The sequence below is a fragment of the Megascapheus bottae genome, chromosome 1, assembly GCF_031878675.1.
Source record: "Megascapheus bottae isolate mThoBot1 chromosome 1, mThoBot2.hap1, whole genome shotgun sequence".
NCBI classification, from domain to species: domain Eukaryota; kingdom Metazoa; phylum Chordata; class Mammalia; order Rodentia; family Geomyidae; genus Megascapheus; species Megascapheus bottae.
In genome coordinates this window covers 86618300-86625343 of record NC_143509.1, presented here as the reverse complement: position 1 = coordinate 86625343, position 7044 = coordinate 86618300, and positions in this window count along the sequence as shown.

Sequence of the window (7044 nt, the reverse complement as noted above, 5' to 3'; positions counted from 1 at the left end):
TTGCTGTCTCTTCACTAGTCTTTCCTATGTCAGGTGCCAAAATCTTCACGGATGGAAGGCTGGCAATCATATTGGATTATGGACCACCTTAGTAGCTTCATTTGGATGTAATATTGTCTTTAAAGGCCTTATTTTTAGATAGTCATCCTTGGAAGTAGTGCGTTCAAGAAACACGAGTTGTGATGGGAACACAGTTGAACACCTAACACCTCCCAGGATCTGTTAGCCTTCATGGTGTTGTTTCTTACTAATCTACTTGACAGTGTGTTGGGCTCATTGTTGATGCCCATTTCAGAAGTAGTTGTGTGTGTGTGTGAAAGTTGCTAGTGCTTAATGTGTGCTCTAGGTAGAAACAAGAGTCTTCACTTTCAATTGAGTTATTTAAGAAGTGCATCTTCAACTCTTTTGTCTTATATTATGAAAACAATTCTGCTTGTATTTCAGCCTTTTACTCCTCAGGCCTCTAACAGCTGTCCATAGAAATGCCTCTCTCCCCTCTGCCACTTACCCACCTGCACCCAAGCTTCCCTCATCCTTACACAAAATCACAAATTATTAATTTTATTTCTCTCTCCTCCCAATAGTACCATATTTACTTAGCAGCTTCTCTCTCTCCAGCTATTATTATTATTATTATTATTATTATTATTATTTAAGTAATGTACAAGGAAATTGCAATTTGACAAGGCAGTTTATAAATCCAATTAATCTTGATCAATAAAACCCCTTCCAATACCCATCTCTCCTACTCACTACTTCCCTCATTATTCTTAATATAATACATTGCAATGGTATTAGTCAGTCTTAGGGCTTGAACTCAGTCCTGAGCATGTCCTTGGACTTTTCTCAGGGCTAGAGCTCTACCACTTGAGCCACAGCACCATTTCCCGCTTTTTCTGTGTATGTGGTACCGAGGAATTGAACCTGGGTCAAGCACTCTACCACTAGGCCAAACTCCTGGCTCCATACATTGAATTCCTGACTGCATCTTCCTCCTTTTTTTTTATTTATCTACCTCTTTCCCCTTAAACCCACATCAGCTCTTTCAGTACCTGCTTCTCAGTGTTTTATTTTGTTGAACTTAGATTTTACCTTTCTAAGCTAGAATTCTAAGGACTTCTAAGAATCTCTAAGATCTCTCAAAAATCTGTCATATCTTATTTAAAACATTTGTTTGTACCCAACATATTTACTTATGGATAGCTTGTAAGCTAAATTTAGCTTTTTTATATGAGAGAAAATATGATTCTTTGACTCTCTGGACCTGACGTAATTCACTTTAAAATTTTTTCATCAGGTCTTTCTATGTTATTACAAATGATACAGTATCATTCTTTCTAATGGATGAGTGAAATTTCATTGTTTATACATCACTTTTTTCATATATTTTTATTGTAATTAATAGAAGGGTTACGTGATATTTGCCAGATAGAAGGTGCATTAATTCACATACATTGATACCCTTCCACCTGTCTTGGTCCCCATTTCCCTCCCCCCTACCCCCACTGCTCATCGTTTTCCCCCCTTCCCTATCCAGTTTCAAATAACCAAATACAAATATATCCGATATATCATGTAACAAAGTGAGATACTGTAACAATATGAGATAACCAAGGGACAGCAAAAGACATGAGAGATAACACAATACCTTAAGGACAACAGTCATTCATTATATGGCTTTACATCACATTTCTTTAAAAATCTACTTTTCTTTTGTGGGGATCTGAGTGGTATGGTGAATAGTGGTATATAATAAACCTGGCTGTGCTATTGGCTTGCAATCATTTGAACAAATGCTTAGGAATGGAATTGCTAGGTCATAGATAGTTGGTTAACACTCTCCTTTTCAGAGTGGTTGAACAAGTTTATATTCCCAGTAACAGTGTACTTGAGTTCCTTTTTGGCTGCGTCTCTACTAGCATCTGTTATTTATTTTCTTGGTAATGGCTATTTTAATTGGTATGAAATAGAATCTGAATGTGGTTTTGATTTGCATTTCCTTTATGGCCAGAGATGTTGAGCATTTCTTCATGTATCTACTGGACAGTTTTTACTTCTGAGGAGACTTCTTTTAGCTCATTAGCTGATTTGTTTATCTTGTTGTTGGCTTTGTGAAGATTTGTTTATTTTTAATTCTCTGGTATTCTGGATATTCTGGTATTCTGTCTGATGTGTATCTGGCAAAAATCTTCCATTCTATAGCTGTTGTTTCAACTTGCTGGCTATGCCTTGTGCCATTTAGAAACTTTTTAGTTTGATGCAGTCCCATTTATCAAATCTTTCCTTGCCCTAGAAGCTTTTAAATCTCAATTTCACATTAGTGAAAGTAAATTGAATCACAATGCGCTGCAATATATTACCAAGAACAGAAATCTTATTTAGTGTCCGTGATTGCTTAAGGCCTTTGGATAATAGAGAAAATTGTAGCTAATTAGTCTTCTAGTATATTAGACTCCATTAAACTCAGCAGGAATCCTCCTTGCCACGGGAGGTACAGTCTTCCTAGAACACCTCAAAGATGAAACCTCAGAAATGTTTATAGGTGTTCATTTTATTATGCCTTCAAGTACCCTAAATCTATAAAGGTAAGGACGTGAACAAACAATCTCAGGCATTTGTATTCAGAGATAAGGGCAATGAACCCCTCTGACCTTTAAGATCATGATCTCCAAACAATATGTTTCATCATATATTTTCAAATTGGAAGATCATTATGATCATAATTGTTCTATATCAATTGTCTGGAGTCATTATGTACAGACTATTTTAGACTAAGTTTCCTTAAAGACTAATGTTTTAAATCATGTACAAAAAGATATAGTGTGGTATACATACTTATATACATACATAGTAGAGTACTATTCATCCATAAAAATGAGATGATGTCATCTTAAGGGGACTGGATAGAATTAGAGAGCCTCATGTTAAGTGAAATAAACCTGACCCAGAAAAATGCTTTTTTAAATGACATATACGAATATATATACACACACATATATAGTTTCTAAGATATATTGTGCAAGGAAAAAGGTATGGAGGAAAAAATAATGAACAACCTGATATTAAAATATAATGATTTAAACCCATTAAATTCTATCTAGATAAGTAGAAATCAGGAAGAAGAGGAATGGGAATATGGTACAGTAGTGAATTAGTTCTAAGTGCTCTGTTTACATGAATGAAACTATCAGAAGAAAGCCCTTTTGTATTTTAAATGTTCATTAACAGAAAAATTAGAAGTAATCTTAAAGGCAGCTAATATGAGTGGCTCAGATTTTAGAACACTTGCCTAGAAAATGTTGAGTTCCTGATTAAATCCCAGCATTGCCATGAAATAAAATGTCATTTTATGCTTCTCTTTTTTATACAAGAGAATACTTTAAACAATTTGCATAATCTGATATTACTATCATTTGACTTAGTGCATAATTAAGTCACCATGTGTGTTGTCCATATAGACAAGGCACAATTATGTAATTGTATTTATAATTCACCCCAGTGCTGAGAGTCATCATAATAGTGGCTTGTACCTCAATCATGCATTTTTATATTATTGCGATAAGAAATAAAAATAGATCATTAGTAAATTCTGTGGATCAGTTTTCTGTCACTGTGAGGAAATAATTGAGAAACCCACCTTAGTGGCAGAGAGGATTTATTCTGGCTCAAAGTTTCAGAGGTTTAGCACTATTGTTTTGGTGCCTGTGACAAAACTAGAACTCTATGGCTGGCACAGACAGCAAAGCTGATCCACCTCCTGATGGCTGAAAAGCAATTATAGAGAGGAGATAAAAGGAGTAGATCCCCTCTGGCCATACCCCCAATAACTTAGCTTCCTTCCTGCAGACTTTACCTTCTAAGACATCCACCATTTCCCAGTAGAGGAGGATGGGATTTTAAGTGTAGCTATCTGAGGCTACACCTCACTATGTGCTAATCTCTGCTTCAAGTCCGCCATTTGTAACATCTTATTGAACTTTGCATATGTCCTTAAATTACAAACCTCAGTGACCTTGGGGAGAAAGGAAGGACAAATTGTTTTGGACCATGAAAATGCCGAAAATGTTTGTTTTTCTGTGTTCTGTCTGTTAACTACTGAGTAAATAACAAGTTAGGTTAATTTGTGAATGAATAAATGGGTCAATGAGTAGGATGTCAAAAATCTCTGCAAAAGAAGCATAGGACAAGAGGGGGAGCTTGGCTGGGAGAAACTGTAATATCTCTGCTGAGTGTCTAACATATCATTGGTGTAATGTCACTAGGGAATGTCTGCCAAGTGACACGGAATTTGCCGAATGTGACAACCTCAGCAAACTGACAGAAACACATGCTGTTTCTCTGGGGTGTGCTTTTAGGTTCTTGGACTGAAGATGCCTGTATATTCAAGTCTTGCCCCAATACTTGCTTCCTCAGTAGCCTAAACAACATTTTTGAGAAACATAAGGGGAAATTTGGGAAGTTCTAAAACATAGGACTTCAAAGCACAGATAATATTTCCATTCATAATTTTTTTCCCTTTGTGAACATGTGGTACTTAGAAAAAAACCTCCGAAAATTTAGAAGGTGAACAGCTGGTCATGCAGATGGTGTTGATGAATTGAATTTGGATTTCTGCATTATGGCTTAAGTTTCTGAAATGCAAAGCTCTTGGCGCAAGGTGGTGTTTTAGCTTTCTGGGATATGGAAGAATGTATTTGTATGTAGGCTAGCAGTATTGATTAAAGTGCTTTAAATGGAACACAGAAAAGGATTCAAAACAACCAAAAAACTCACAGATTCACTGGGACCCTTGCAATATTCTGCTAGGTTTCTTTAGTTAATCCTCATCAGCAGTCTGGTTCTTAGCTCAGATTTTCCTTCACATCTTTCTTCTCACTTGAGCCATCCTTTGCCTTTTCCATATTTACCTTCCTACTTGCCCCATTCTGATTTACACTGATGAGTTTAAGATTGTATCGCCCTTGATACTTACAGATTATTCTGCCACAGATTTGTGCCGAAGGGGGAAAACCCTATTACTCATAGCAATCACATAGATTATTCATGTGTACACTTTCAGGGTACACATGAGCCAGGTGGTGGCAATATGTTGCATCATAATGTTGCCACTCTGAGCTGAAGGAATGCAAATCATATTTATGAGCAGTTCACATAGCTGAAATGTTTTCCCTGCAGAAAAGTCATCTATTACACTGTATGAGAACTTTCCTTTGATCCAGACAAAGGCATCATTTCCTTTTTCTTTTCCAAATATGTTCCCTTGCAAGCAAACAAACAGAATTAGAAGAGAAGGTGAATGTCAATGTTCATGAAATGCAAAACAATGCTCTCATACGGTGAATTAAGACCTGCACTAAATTTGTTACTTGTAAGAAATAACCAATTTGATTTTACTTAATACTAATATATAGTGGTGATTGTGATAACTATGAATTAATAAATATAAAGAAAAGTAGTATATTTACCACTTGTCTTAATGAAGGTTATCTGCATGAACAATTCTAGCCACTATTACTAGTGCCATAATCAGGTAAACTACCAGTAAAATCAGTTAAACTGTATAATGATTGTGGGAATAATGGTAAATCCTACTTTTGATATGGTGGGAAAAGGTGAGTATCAGCAGGAGAGACTGGAGAGTTAAGATGGACCTTCAGAAGTGGTAACTGTGAAGAGTTATGACAGAAGATGCGGCTGATACGACTGGAGATCATGAAGCTGGGAATAAACAGGTCAGATAGGCTGGTTAAAGCTTTGTAAGTCATTGGAATGGAGCTGCTCTATGTCATGCTATTTGAGACTCACTAGGAGAAGACATAAGCACACAAGTGTGTTTGCTCAAACTTTTGATTGACATAATAATTATATCTATAGGATATAATATGATGAAGGCTTTGACATAAGTTTACATTGTCTCATGACTGAATCAGGGTAGGTAGCAAATCTGTCACCTAAAATATCTAACAATTCTTTCCTGTCTATTCGTGGCTTTAAAGGCTGAACGCATGCAACTGTGATACTCATAAGACACTCTGTTGGGAATGAACTTTACGACATGGGGGGAGAGGTGTCAAGGGGGAGGGGAAGTGGAAGAATACAAGGGAGGGGTAACACTACTGAACAAGAAATGTACTCATTACGTCACAATGTATCTGTAATCCCTCTGTATGTCAGCTTTTTTTTTAAATTTATTTTTATTTATTTATTTTGCCAGTCCTGGGCTTGAGCTCAGGGCCTGAGCACTGTCCTTGGACTTTCTCAAGGCTAGAGCTGTACCACTTGAGCCTCAGCACCACTTCCAGCTTTTTTCTATGTAGGTGGTATGGAGGAATCGAACCCAGGTCTTCATGCATGCTAGGCAAGCACTTTAACCACTAGGCCAAACTCCCGGCCCCTGTATGTCAGCTTTACAATAATTTTTTTTAAAAAAAAATTTAAAAAAAGTATTAGTGAAGAATAGTGTCTCAGACTTGTAATCCCAGTTACTTGGCAAACAGATACATGCCACCAGAACTGGTCATTTGGTTGAAATTCCATCTCAAAATATTTTATGTCCTCACTAGCTTGGCTCATGTAGCTTGGCTCATGATCTCAGTCTCTGCCTCCCAAATAGCTAAGGTTTCAAGCTTTACCTATCATGCCTGTTTTATTGACATTTTTACAATGGTTTTAATATTGAATCTTCATGAAAGATTTCCTAGGTTTCCAGCCTCCAAGCCAAGTATTATCATGTCGTACTTCCAGTGTACATATGTTGTACAATGACATTTGCAACTTCTTTTAATCATTGTATCATTTACTATTGATATTTAGAGTAACCTCTTTAAAGTCAGAGAATTTGACATGTTTGTTGATCATCTGATTCTTCAGTCTGAACTGATATTGGTAGTTAAAATCAACAGTGCGAATTATTACATCTGTGATATGTCTGACTATTGCATTTCAACCTGAAAGTAACTTAAAAATAAAAGGATTTGTATGTGCTTAGACGTTTACTACTGAAATACTCAAATGAGGAAATAAATTAAAGCCTTTAACTTCCTA